This window comes from Camellia sinensis, chromosome 7 (genome assembly GCF_055761805.1).
Source record: "Camellia sinensis isolate YWXY chromosome 7, ASM5576180v1, whole genome shotgun sequence".
NCBI classification, from domain to species: domain Eukaryota; kingdom Viridiplantae; phylum Streptophyta; class Magnoliopsida; order Ericales; family Theaceae; genus Camellia; species Camellia sinensis.
Genome location: NC_138967.1, coordinates 124153096 through 124167380, shown reverse-complemented (window position 1 = coordinate 124167380; position 14285 = coordinate 124153096). Strand labels below are relative to the sequence as shown.

The 14285-nt window shown below is 31.7% G+C and overlaps 1 protein-coding gene across 12 annotated transcripts in view; it reads left to right on the top strand.

Annotated features, from left to right (window-relative positions):
* The first annotated feature begins 7277 nt into the window (after positions 1–7277).
* LOC114265292 (disease resistance protein SUMM2) overlaps positions 7278–14285 on the top strand; it is a 52969-nt gene continuing 45961 nt past the window's right edge. For 9 of the 12 annotated variants that reach the window (XR_014335980.1, XR_014335979.1, XR_014335978.1 and 6 more), the window contains exons 1-3: positions 7288–7392; positions 7603–7727; positions 7925–8005. The gene's annotated coding sequence lies outside the window, so the exon portion shown is untranslated. Of the gene's footprint in view, positions 7397–7602; positions 7728–7849; positions 8006–14285 lie in introns of those variants that run through there. The other 3 variants (XR_014335976.1, XR_014335974.1, XR_014335975.1) reach the window with 2 other exon arrangements.

Sequence of the window (14285 nt, the reverse complement as noted above, 5' to 3'; positions counted from 1 at the left end):
AGTTTTAAAAAGAGTTTTGGAATGGAGTTTTGAAATGTTTATTTTGAATGAAATTTTGAAAAAAAAATTAGTTATAAATTAAAAAAAAATTAAATAACATTATTACATTCCAAAAATTACAACCTGAATAAAATTGTAACACATAACTGATGAGAATTTTTTGAAAATAAAAAAATGGTAAAGTCCAATCTTTATGATTTCTCAACAACCCCATTTTGCGAAGACCCACTTGGTGCATCCCATTTCACTGTCTACCGCGTCCATCCATTCACCTCCAATCGATTGACCTTCAATTTACCTATTTTTTGATTTTATAAATTGTTTTATTTCACGTTTTTATAAAATAAAAATAATTAAAAGATTATTCCCAATCATACTAGCCTTTTTATTTTATTTTATATTTTAATTAAAAATTCAAAAACTATTAAAAAAATGAGACCTAAATACAAATATGAAACTCCATAACTAAAACTAAATCACCATAAATCTAGAAATCACCATTTCAAACTCTAAAAATATAAAACACTAAATTAAACCTTTTAGAGAGATGTTCATACCAATTAAAGGGGTACTAGCATGGAATAAAGTAATATATTATTTATTAAAAATACAATAATTATACTTAATTTTTTTATATTTTGCCTCTCGTAAATAAAATTTTACATATAAGTTTAAGAGTTTTGTTTCAAATGTTTCTTATAGCATATAATATAGATATATTAAAATTGTTGTATTGACAATTAATAAAAAACTATACGTGGGATTGTAAAATAAAAATTAAATGGAAACTAACTAATCGGGATTTTCTTACTTGTTTAAAATTAAGAAAATCAAAAAAATTAGTATGAGATATTGATCATAAAACTTCTCACTAAAAATCTCTGGGAGTATAAGATTCACTTTATGTAAGTGAATTAATTCATTTTTTTCTTCTTTTCTCGATATGAGATTGTAAAATAAAAATTAAATGGAAGCTAGTCAATAGAAATTTTCTTAATTATTTAAAATTAAGAAAATTCAATAATTTATATAAACGGGAACATAAGATTCACTTTATATAAGTGAAATAATTCACTTTTTTCCGATGTGATATTATAAAATAAAATTAAATAGAAACTAACCAACGGAAATTTTCTTAATTGTTTAAAATTAGTAAAATTTATTAATAATTTTAGAATGAGGGTTTGGAATTCATAAAAATCTTCTATCTAAAAGCCCCCTTTTCCTATATAATATATAGATGAGTAAAATAACTCACTTTTTGCTTTTTTTCCCGCAGTGGGATTGTGTAAAATAAAAATTAACAATTGTTTGAGCGAGAAGTTTATTTCAAATCAAGCAATCTCAACCGTTTAATCTTCAATTAGGTCAATCTTTAATTTATTTCGAATCAAACAACTAATATATTTTGATAAAATTGCTAAAATCGCAGTTAAACCAACGAATCAGTCAAATCAAAAAAGATTCACCCTATCGGTTAGGTCAAAGGACCAATCAACTTATACAATAATTAATCAATTAAAACTTTAAATTTTATTTTAATTTTAAAATTTAAACTGTCTTGAACTAAAACATACACAATTATAACGCCCCGAAATAATTCGACATGAACTACCCACATAACTATCACGTCAACCCACTTCCAAATAAGATATTAACCATATCCCTTTACATAATATCAAATGTTTTACAAAAATAATCTCACATGCGGTTATACGTTCATTGATAAACTAGTACATGAATCTATAGCATGTAAAATCATCAAATCAAAATGAATAAGGCCCTCAGGGGCTTACAAGTTCCAAGGCAATAGCCCGGCTACACAAAATGGTCTCTCGGACCCATACACATTAGCCCTTGGCTTTACAAAAATTTACACAAAAATATAAGAGCAAACACTCTTCACAATCACGTCCAGGCCATCAACTCGGCGGAATCACCGCATCTTTACCTGCACCAAATCCCATAGAGGTGAGCATAAAGCCCAGTAGAGAATTTTCACAAAGTATATACAGTTATGCTTTTTCCTCAACATAAAAATAAACGTAATTGCAATGCTATGACAAGGTTAAGAAATGAGGAAAATATTTATTTCAATGCACTATTTCAAAATGACCATGTTCTCAATATTATCTGGTAATCTCATCAATTTCAAACTTCCATTATTAATTCAATAGGGGCGGTAAATACGACACTGGTAATCCCTAGGCTGGTGTCTGCAAGTAGACTCTGCGAGTACTACCAAATTGTCATTTTTACCGGTATTAACTGGAAGGCTCGACACCTATCTGCGTGGTTTTCTGGTCTTTCACCATGGACACTCAGGCCAACTTATCAAGGTCATCTACACCCCATATTTGGACTTACTAACGTATTTACCCCTTTTATAATTCCACAGCTCTTTTACAATGAAACCTTTCTCAATGTAAACATTTAACACTCATGCCAAGATGTACAATAATGAATAAAGATTTAAATGAGCATATGATGCAATAGGTAATAACTCATAACAATTCCACATCTTTCCTTCTTTCAATGCCATCATCGCGAAATAAGCACATATTCACCTTATGTTATCAACACATAATCATAACTTCCCAACATACTCTTTTCTTAACATTATAGTCCTTTCAAAAATCCATATTAAATTTTCAAACATCAACTATCAAGACTTCAATTCTCATAATCCATGGAACTCATTACTTATCATCTCACAACATCACAAGTTCAAGTGTTAATAACAATACTAAAATAACATCTCATTCTCATACATCAATTACATAGCTATCTTGTTGAACATTTGATAAAACTCGCTCTTATTCATCCTCTTAATCATAAGCAAATAAAGAATTTCAAGGACATTTCCCATTTTACCAAAATCCCCAAATTTCTAGGGTTTTCATTAAAAACAAATCTCCATCATTTTTTTTTTCAAGAAAACTCCATCAAAATCATCTGTCATGTGTCAAATAGAGGAAAACTCCCAAGAAGTAGAAACTAGGTTTGAGATACAAAATCCATAGTCAAAATTCCTACATTTTGAATCAAAAATTAAAATTTAACACAAAACTTCAAGAATACTTTTAAATCAAAACCATATAGCAAAACTTGTATATATAACTCAAGAAATCCCTACCTCAAAGATAAATGAAGACGGATATGAAACCCTAGCCCCAAGGATGATCCTTCAACTTCCACTACACCAAGAAGAGCCCCCCCTCCAAGCTTGATCTTCAAGATTAGAGGATAAGGATGATGATCTAAACTTAAGGGATTACAAGAATCAAAGTGTTTTTAATGTTTGGGAGATGATTTCTAGAGAGAAGAATGAGAGAAATTAGGTTTTCGAGTGAGAAAAATAAGCCCCAAATGATATACACTTCGGCTAAAAAGGGAATTAAAAAACAGAGATCTGGACTGCCCGTCTACCGCACGTGCGGCGCCCCCTCCCCGCACGTGCGGAGCGCCCCTCTCGCATGTCCGGCCTTCATCCCTGCATGTGCGGGGCTCCTCTCCCGTACCTCTCTCTGCTCGTGCTTATTAGACAGAATGCACTCAACTAAGCTTCCCCTCTTCCTGCACGTACGGCTTGGCCTCCCGCACGTGCGGCCCCCTTTCCGCACGTGCGGCCTAGGGCCTCGCACATGCGGCCCTAGCCCAGCAACCCAGAAAATTTCTACTTCGCTCCGGGGCACTCCGGACTTGACCTTACGCTCCCCGGAAATGAAGAAACCTCAGCACCGAATAAAACAAGAACAAGGATTTAGTTCGGGAACAACTTCTGAACGCCTCGAGCTCAATGAGAGCGAGAAGGGAACGCAAATAAAAAAAAAAAACGTAAAAGAAAGGGGAAACAAGACTCAGTCATCATAACAATACTGCAATATTAAATGGTAACATAAGATTTATATAGTGAAACAACTCATTTTTTCTCATTTTTCTGATGTGAGATTGTAAAATAAAAGTTAACAGTTGTTTGGATGGGAGCAATCTTAATCGTTCAATTTTTAATAAGGCCAATTTTAGTTTATTTCAAATTAAACAAATCTAGGCAATATATTTGGATAAAACAGTTAAAACCGCGGTTAAATTAGTGAATTAGACAAGTTGAAAATGATTCAACCTAATCGGTTAAGTCAAAAGACCAACCAATTTACAACAAAATTAATTAATTAAAATTTTTAAATTTTATTTTAAAATTTAAACCATCTTGAACCGAAGCATGCACAATACTACTATATTAAATGGAAGTATAAGATTCACTTTATATAGTAAGTGAAACAATTCACTTTTTCTTTCTTTTATCGATGTGAGATTGTAATTATTTTAATTATGCGAGTTTCAAAATCTCATACAAAATTATTTTAAAAATCAAAACCTCTATGTGAGATTGTAAAATAAAAATTAAATGGAAGCTAGCCAATGGAGATTTTCTTAATTTTAAAAATCTCATTTTGTTTATATAAATGAGAGTATAAGATTTACTTTATGTAAGTAAAACAATTCAATTTTTTTCTTCTTTTCCCGGTATGAGATTGTAAAATAAAAGTTAAATGAAAACTAGCCAATGGGGATTTTTTAAATTGTTTAAAATTAAGAACATCAGTGATTCATACACCCAGTGGGGGTCGACCCCCAGTGAGGTGGCGACCCCCTATTCGCTGAAAACACACAAAAAAAAAAAAAAAAAAAACTGTTTTTTTTGGGCCCACCTCACTGGGGGTCGACCCCCAGTGGGGGTAGGAAGCATTTTTGAATTAAGAAAATTCAATAATTTATATAAATGGTAGCATAAGATTCACTTTATGTAAACGAAACAATTCACTTTTTTCTCTTTTTCCTGATGTGGGATTGTAAAATAAATGATAAATTGAAACTAGTCAATGAGAATTTTTTTAATTGTTTAAAATTAAGAAAATTCAATAATTTTGGAATGAGGGTTTGAAACTTTTAGAAGACTTTTTTTTCTCAAAACCCCTTTTATAAGATTAACTTTAAATAAGTAAAATAACTCACTTTTTATTTCTTTTCTTGATGTGAGATTGTAAAATAAAAATTAACAATTGTTTGTACAAGAAGTTTATCTCTAATAAAGCAATCTCAGTTCTTTGGTTTATTTCAAATCAAATAAATCTAACCAATATATTCTGATAAAATCGCTAAAATCACGGTTAAATTAGCAAATCATTCAAATCAAAAGCAATTTAGCTTAATCAATTAGGTCAAAAGACTAACCAGTGTATACAAAACTTAATTAATTAAAATTTTTAAATTTTATTTTATTCAAATTTAAACTGTCACTAAATATGGAAAACATTCTACTAATTTACATTTAAAATTAACACATAAATTTAAAATTATAATAATCTATCCCATGATTTATAAGTTTTATATACAAATTTAAAATTATCATAATTATCTCATAATTTTTGTATTAAGGAGCAGCAAGAGTGGCGTTTACAAAAGAATACTTTAAATGAGAGATATTATGAGAGTTTCAAAACCTCATACTAAATTATTTTTAAAATCAAAACATCTATGTGGGATTTTAAAATAAAAGTTAAATGAAATCTAGCCAATGAGAATTTTCTTAATTGTTTAAAATTAAGAAAATCAAAAAAATTTGTATGAGATATGGATCATAAGGCTTTTCACTAAAAATCTCATTTTACTTATATAAATGGGAATATAAGATTCACTTTATGTAAGTGAAACAATTCACTTTTTCTTTATTTTTTTGATGTGGGATTGTAAACTAAAAGATAAATGGAAGCTAGCCAATAGGAATTTTCTTAATTTTTTAAAATTAATAAAATTCAATAATTTTAGAATGAATGTTTGAAACTCCTAGAAGACTTCTCCCTAAAAATCTCATTTTCCTTATATAATATATAGATTTTGAATGATCTAAATAAGTATACTTTTTGACTTTTTACAAAAATATGTACAAAAAAAAAAGGTGATGTGACTCAAATAAGTGCAATTATCTAAATAAGTGCACTTATATAGTGTATGCCAAGAGGTTAAGAAAAATTTAGAATTGAAACTTCTTTTGTGTTATTTTCGAAAAAAGGGGAGTGTGTGGTTGAAGCTTTTCTCGATGAGATAAGTTGGCCGGTGGTGGTGGAGACAGGGAGTGATTATAACTTATTTTAATTAGAGAATCAATGCTAGACTGTTTGGCGTAGCTTCTGCTTATAGCTTTTTAAGCAAAAATAACTTAAATAAGCTTAGAAAAATTGATTATTTAGAAATTGGGGAAGGAGTGCTTTCGGCTTTTACTTTCTGATTATCAACTTTTAACTTACAATAAGTTGCACCAAACAATACCATAGTGGGTTGAGGTGGTGGTGTAAGGGTGGAGCAAAGTGGGGTGTTTGGCCAACAAAAAAGTAAGGGAAAATGAGAGAAAGGTAGAAAGAAGTTAGAGAGCGAAGAACGAAGACAAAATGAAATAAAAATCTGCATTTTTATTTGTTTTTTTTTTTTTTTTTGAGTTGAAAGGTGGTGTTTGGTCACACCTACAATCAAGTTTGTAACTGGGTTTAGATATCGAAAGTGAAGTTTAATTTAGGGGCGGGTTTGACTCTAGATAAATGTTGGGCATATTATGGTCCGTTCGTTTTGGGTTATAAGAAATGAGATTAAATTATGATGGATGTGGGGTCCACTAATATTATGTTCATTTATAAAATGGGGAGATTCACAATATCTTGGGACTATGATAGGTCTTCATGGATGAGATTAGTAATTTTTCCTATGGATGCTGGTATTAGAAAAACAATCCCTTGGGATTAGAGGCGGATTTATTATTTTGCCTTCTATTATCTTACCTAATTTACTTACTCTACTTGATTAGTATGGTCTTTTTTTTACTATTTTTTTAATTATTCCACTATTTTTTACTCCACCTTCTTTATATCAAAATAATTTAATATAAAATATAATATAAAAATAATTTTTAATATAAAATATAATAGTAGAATAATATTTATACCAAAAAAAAAATATATTAAAAAAATAAAATAGTACCAAATATATATATATATATGAAATATAATTTTCAATATTAACATATAATTTAATATTTATAAAATATATTTTTAATATTAAAATATATAATACATTTATTAGTTGATATAAGTTCAAATTTAATAGTAATGTAACATGAATATTTATAAAATTTTACATAATTAATCTCACCCTCTCAAAACAAACAAAAATTATTCTTAATCTACTATTTATCAAACAAACATAATTTCTTTTAATCGCCTTACTGACAATAGCAGTCAACCTACTTGTGAAAACTAACCTGCCGTATATATATTTCCTCTTCTATTCATTATTACAATTTGCAAGATCTGCAGATGTAGGTGAGCAAAAAGCTAAGATGTAGGTGAGCTATTGAGCTATTCTTTGCCTAAACTATTGTTGTTTGATCTCATCCTTCCGTTTAAACAAACCACTATAAACTTTTACATCAAAACTTTGATTGATTAGTTATTGTTTCATTTCTCATTCTTTATGGGTTGATCATGTTCTGTTTCAATTTGATAAATATACTATGCAAAAGCTAATAGTTTTCATTTTTTTATTGTTAAGGTTTGGTAAGGCATTAAGCTATGCAAAGCTGAAGACAATTGATTTGGAAATTCTAGTGAATCTTGCTGGTGACAAGGAAAGATATTTAAACTCTCGCATGGTGCTAAAATCTTGGGATCTTAGAGGTATCTCTTTTTATTTTGCGAACTTATTTATTTAAATTATGTGCTCTTTAAGTTTCTGTGAATATTTTTGTAGATCTTCTTGGCATCAAGACAGGATTAAAGCAAAGTGTTGCCTCCTTCATGATTTTTTCGTATTTCTGCAAAATTTTCTTTTCTGTACACCCTTCATTCAAAGTTGAATATCTCTATCTTACCAGGACTTCGGATTGAGTAAGATTGATGGTGTTGGAATTTTATCCTTCATATCTAGATGGGTTATTCCTGACATCGTTTGAGAGGTAAAAATCTACCTAAGTTCCTTTTCTTTTTCAAATCAAGCTCTTTGAATCATAAATTTAGGTATGAATTTAAAAAAAGAAAAAAGGAAAAAAGAAAGAAAGAAGGGAAATAGTGAGAACATTGTTAATAAAAATATAATTTTTTTTTTCATTTCTCTTTTATTTTCAAATTTCTATTGAAATCTATATCCAAATACAATGTTATTTCCTTGTTTCAAATTTGCATTAATTTGACGAAAGCTATGTTAGTATATGTTACATTGACGGTATGAATATGAGCGTAGTTGTGTGTCCTGGACCGAATAATAATATATACTCAATATTTTATTGAGAAATTTATTAGGAAATCTTATTAAGTATTTGTATCTGAATTAATACATAATATATTCTTGTATTTTAAGTCTAATTATTTGGACATTTGATTCACTCAATTCTAATTCTCATATTTAAGGTATTTTTTTGAGCAGTTGTACACTCACAAATATTTTTTGAATCCTTAATAATTTAGTGATGTGAACATTTATATTTGATAGTATGAATGTTCACATCACGGTAAATTCATACTGTTAACATTAATGCGCTTTACCCTATTATTGTTAGGGATATCTTAGTAATGATGTCACCCATACACATATTGGAATATAAAAAAATAATTTAGACTAAATATAAATAGATAAAAAAAGAATTTATGAATAAATACCTCAATTTTATTCAACATTATTTAAATTTATTTTATGCATGGACCTAAAAAACACCTCTTGGATCTCCATTACAGGTTTGAAATATGGACAAATTTCTTATTATTTTTTTGGACAGTAGCTTTAGTGGTTCTGGACCTCCTTAAACTTAATCTTAAGATATACAAGTACTAGTGTATGCCATGAGATTAAAATATAATTAAAAATAAAATTATTAAATTAAAATGTAATTTATTAAATTCATTGCTAAAAATTTGAGGTCAAAATATAAATACAGATCTAGTTTTGGCTTTTAAATTAATTTTGTAAAATTATTCGGATAAAAGTGCACCCAATAAAATTAAAGTAAAAACTGTAAAAAGTAATTTATTGTAAGAATATGTCTTGTGGCCTTTGTCACTAAGGTGGGTAAAAAAGTTCTGTTAAAAAAAAAAAAAAACTCTTTTTTTATTCTTTAAACAAATCGCACCACTCTCATTATCTTTCTTCTCTCCCTCATTGCCTTGTGAGAAGATTACATTTTAACAGAATTCAATTTAAATTTGTCTAACCAAAAAAAAAAAAAAATCCAAAAAAACTGCATTTTCCACCTAACCACTTTTTTTTTTTTTTTTTTGAAAATGATTTAACATAAAATTATTATGATTTACAGTGAGATAACATTATTATTTATGTTACAAAATTTTAGATGTTATTATAATTTTGGGCGAATTACACTAACAGTTTCTATAATTTGGGACTTGTATCATTTTGGTCATTGATGTTTCAATTGTGACATATTTGACCATGAATTTTGAATTTCCTTCCAAATAAGGACAATTGAAGATATCTTTGCTCAATTTTAAGGGCAAAGTCATCAATTTGATAAAATATAAACTAATTTGACAAAAATAAATATTAAAAAAATATTTTTAAATTTTTAAAAATAATTTCTACCCACTAAAGATAAAATTATGTAAAATTGATAAAAATAAAAACAACTACCCATTACATGATCATCATCTAAACGCATGATAAAAATTAATTTGGTAAAAAAAATAATAAATGTCTAAATATCAATTTTACATAATTTTATCTTTGGTGGGTAGAAGTAATTTTTAAAAATTTGAAAATACTTTTAACATTTATTTTTGTCAAATTAATTTATATTTTATCAAATTAACAACTTAGTCCTCAAAATTGAGCAATGGTATATTCAATTGTTCTTATTTGGAACAAGATTCAAAATTCAGAATTAAATATATCACAATTAAAAAGTCAGATATCAAAGTGACAGACCCAAACTATAGGACCGTTAGTGTAATTCATCTTAGTCCTCGTTCGACTTTCTTATTGGGGTTAAAAAAGCATAAAAAGACAAAAAAAACTATAAAAGTTAATAAGACAAAATATTACTTTTTATTCATAATTATTGTATTTTTTCTCTCACAAAAATAAAAAAAAACTCCAAAACAAAAATCAAACTAAATTAAAAAAATTTCAACACAAAAAAAACTAACTATATTAACAATGTCAAACGATCTCTTATTAATTTTATTGTAGTAATGGGTGAATATTGAAAGATTAATGCGTGGGAGTACTAAAAAGAGAGCACTATAGAAGGAGTATTAATGAGGTGGCTCTCTTTTGATGTTATGATTGTTTGTTTGTTTTTGTTTTTTTCTTTCACTCATTAGTATTTTTAGTAGTGTGTTTTTTAGTAGGCTCGATCTTTAAAATACAAAATAAAAAATTTTGGGAAAAACAAATCCATTTGGAATCTGCCGCCACACATTGCCTCACACATTGATCGAAGCCGAGCAAGGATCCTCTAGAGTTTTTTTTTCCTAAAGTTTCCTAGAGTGGTGCATTGTGTGGTTGAGATTTAATGACAAGTCACATCAATTTTTCAACATTAAATCTCAACCACACAATACACCACTTTAGGAAACTTTAGGAAAAAAATACTCTAGAGGATCCTTGGTATGCTTGCATTCATGTTTTGGGTTTTGTGAAGCTTCAACTACTTTCCACAAGTTGTGGGGCAAAAGTAGGTGGACTCTAGAAGCTTTGCAATTACGCATGAGCTACCATGTATACGCTCCTCAACCGTTTTGTTCATGTGTTGATCCCTTACTGGCTTGTACGCGCTATCAGGTTTGCGTCGTTTCTGCGCACGTCGCCTGACAGGTACGTCACCCAAGGTACAATTCAATACTCCTTCGTCGTCTTTTCGAGTTTTCAACAAAGCTTTCTCTCTTTCCCTTTGTCTTCTCATTTTGCATTCTTTCATGTGCTTCTTGTGCTCAAACTTTTCTCTTTTCAAAAAATATCCCCAATCCTTAATCAATCTCTTTTCAAGCTTTCTGCAACTGCTCCGTTCACACTCTCCGGTGGGTTTCCTGATTTCCAGTCACCTATTTGACTCCGGCGATCTTTATATCGGCGTTCATTTGGTAGGTTCATAAATTCTCACTTTTTATTAAGCTCAATCTTTCATAACTCTTCTGATTTACTTTGAATCTGTTTTTTTGCCATCTGTGGTCTTCTGTTCTCGTCTGTCTTCAGGTTTTTGATTTTTTATTGCTGAAATGCCTAGAACTGTTCTCGCCATATCCGCTTTCTGTTGCTAGCATCATGTCTGGTTCATTACTTTCTTGTTTTTCACATACTTACTTAGTGCCTGTGTACTTGGCTTTATTCTTTGAACTCTGTCATCTTCTTGACTCTGATTTTTCTCTTCTTGTTTTCTTGTTGTATTTCTAGATTCTTGCCTTCGTTTCTATTTTCTGCATAGTCTTAGAACCACGTCCCTTCTTGAAATTGTTGCCGAGATAATGGTAGAGAAGCTCTCCCAGCTGACTGCCAATGCTTTCTTGCTTCTGAAAAATGTCTGTTGTTGGCCGATGTCAACATTCCTTGCTCTTTGATTATCATTCCTTCTTTCACTGTATTTAATAGCCATGTCGGGTAATTGATTTCTCGGATGGCCTTGGGCTCCAGAAGTCTGTCTACTTCTTGCTCTACTGCTTCGACGTGCATCAACGTCGGTCCTCTTGCTCGTTGGATCATAGGTTTGGCCGACCTGTCGACGTTCAGTTGGTGGCAAGTGACCTCAGGGTCAATGCTAGGCATTTCGTAAGGTGTCCAAGCAAATATCTCAATGTTTGCTCTCAAAAAAGCTTCCAATTCTCTTTCTTCTTCTTCGGCTAAGCCTGAGCCGAGAAGAAAGAAACATTTTTCATCCCCCTCCTGGACGAGGATTTTCTTCAGTGTCTCTTCACTCTTCTCGGCTGGCTCCTTGCCGACATCATCTAGGACCTCTATGTCCTCGTTTTCAATCTTTGCCTTCTCTGGTTCTCGAATGCTGCAGGTGGATTTCATTGCTGCCATGGAGCAATTCTCCGCATGCAGTTGATCCCCTCTGACTTTTTCAATCCCATGTCCTGTTGGGAACCGCAATAGTTGATGCAATGTTGAGGGAACTGCCCCCATTGTATGCAACCATGATCTTCCCAAGATTTGTAAGGAGATGGAGTGTCGATGATGGTGAATTCTGTTGTGATCTTTCTGGTGCCAGTCTGTACCTCCAAGCTTACTGCTCTTAGTGGCCATGTCGGCGTTCCATTGAACCCAACCATTGGGCCATTGGGTTACTCCATATCGTCTGGATGAAGGCCGAGCTCCTTGTAACATCAGACATACATGATGTCACAAGAGCTTCCTTGGTCAATCAGGATGCGTTTCACTTGGCACTCCTCAACCTGGAGGGATACTACCAAAGCATCATTATGCGGGTGCTGGACCATCTCGAGGTCGGCTTCGGTAAAAGACACTACTGGTCCCAAGTACTCATCTGCCCGATGTCACTTGTTCCCGACTTGGTTGACATGTTGCAGGTGCTTCACCTTCTGAGTCTCCCCCCTAATTTCGTTCTCGTTGACCCTCAAGTGAATTACATTAATTACCCGAGGTCCTCCTGCCTGAGGTTGTTGTGCTTGAGGAGGCGGAGCTGCTGGCGCTTGAGACAGTTTTGCCTGTTCTTCCCTTGTTCTGGTCTCATCGACGAGGTCCCTTCAGATGGCCTTGCCTCATCAGATCTTCTAAGTGTGCTTTTAGTACTCTGCAGACCTGAGTCATATGCCCGCCGTCAACATACACCTTTAACTGTGCAATCTCCTCGGGGTGTAACACCTCGGTTGTACCCATTAGTCAGTTTATCTCAGTTTTGACCTAATACTTGAAAATATTTATCATAATATTTCCACAAGTGTTATTTACAACTTGATACTTCACTTTTAGCAAGACTTCTGTCTTTAAATTCCTTCCAAGTCTTGGCAATATGGTAATCTCGGCAAGTATGTAGATACTTCTTTCAACATAACCTTGGTTTAACTTGTAAATTTTTGCTCAAAAAATTTCAACAAGTATTTAACCATAGTCTTCAACTTGTAAACTCTTCTCAAGTTTCAACAAGTGTTTGAGCATCTTCTCGGTTTAACCTAACTTGTAAACCTTTCTCAAGTTTTAACATCATCTCGGCTTAACTTCGGTTAAGCATTATCTTAGTTTAACTTCGGTTAAACATCATCTTCGGCTTAACTTCAGTTGAGCATCATCTCGGTTTAACTTCGGTTAAACATCATCTGGGCTTAACTTCGGTTAAGTATTATCTCGGCTTAACTTCGGTTAAGCATCATCTCGGTTTAACTTCAGTTAAACATCATCTCGGCTTAACTTCGGTTGAGCATCATCTCAGTTTAACTTCGATTAAATATCATCTGGGCTTAACTTCGGTTAAGTATCATCTTGGCTTAACTTCGGTTAAGCATCATTTCGGTTTAACTTCGGTTAAACATCATCTCGGCTTAACTTGTAAATTGCTACAAATTTCAACAAGCGTTAAGCATTACTTCGGTTTAACTTCAACTTGTAAATTGCTACAAATTTCAACAAGTGAAGATAAACAATAATCTCGGCTTAACTTCAACTTGTAAATTGCTACAAATTTCAACAAGTGAAGATAAACAATAATCTCTGCTTAACTTCAACTTGTAAATTGTTATAAATTTCAACAAGTGAAGATAAACAATAATCTCGGCTTAACTTCAACTTGTAAATTGCTACAAATTTCAACAAGCGTTAAGCATTACTTCGGTTTAACTTCAACTTGTAAATTGCTACAAATTTCAACAAGTGAAGATAAACAATAATCTCGGCTTAACTTCAACTTGTAAATTGCTACAAATTTCAACAAGCGTTAAGCATTACTTCTTCTCTCTGCCCTCCTAGTGTGAACTTAAAATCCACTTGGGTTCTCATCATACATGTAGCTTCGACCTTGTCGCCAAGGTTAAATTCAAGCCGAGGTTGTCGGCCTTGGTTTCTCTATTGATTTTACTTGGCTCCAACCTGAGTTTGATTTTCGGCCTCGCATCGGCGAGCCGTTTCTCTTTTCTTGTTCTGACGCCTTTGTTCCTAGCATGTCCTCCTCGGCCCTAGCATACTTCTCAATTCTGGCTAACTTTAGTCTGATCTTGTGTGTTTCCTTTTTATCTTCTGGGATCTGAGATCTACTCATTGTGCTCTTCTCTTCTCGGACT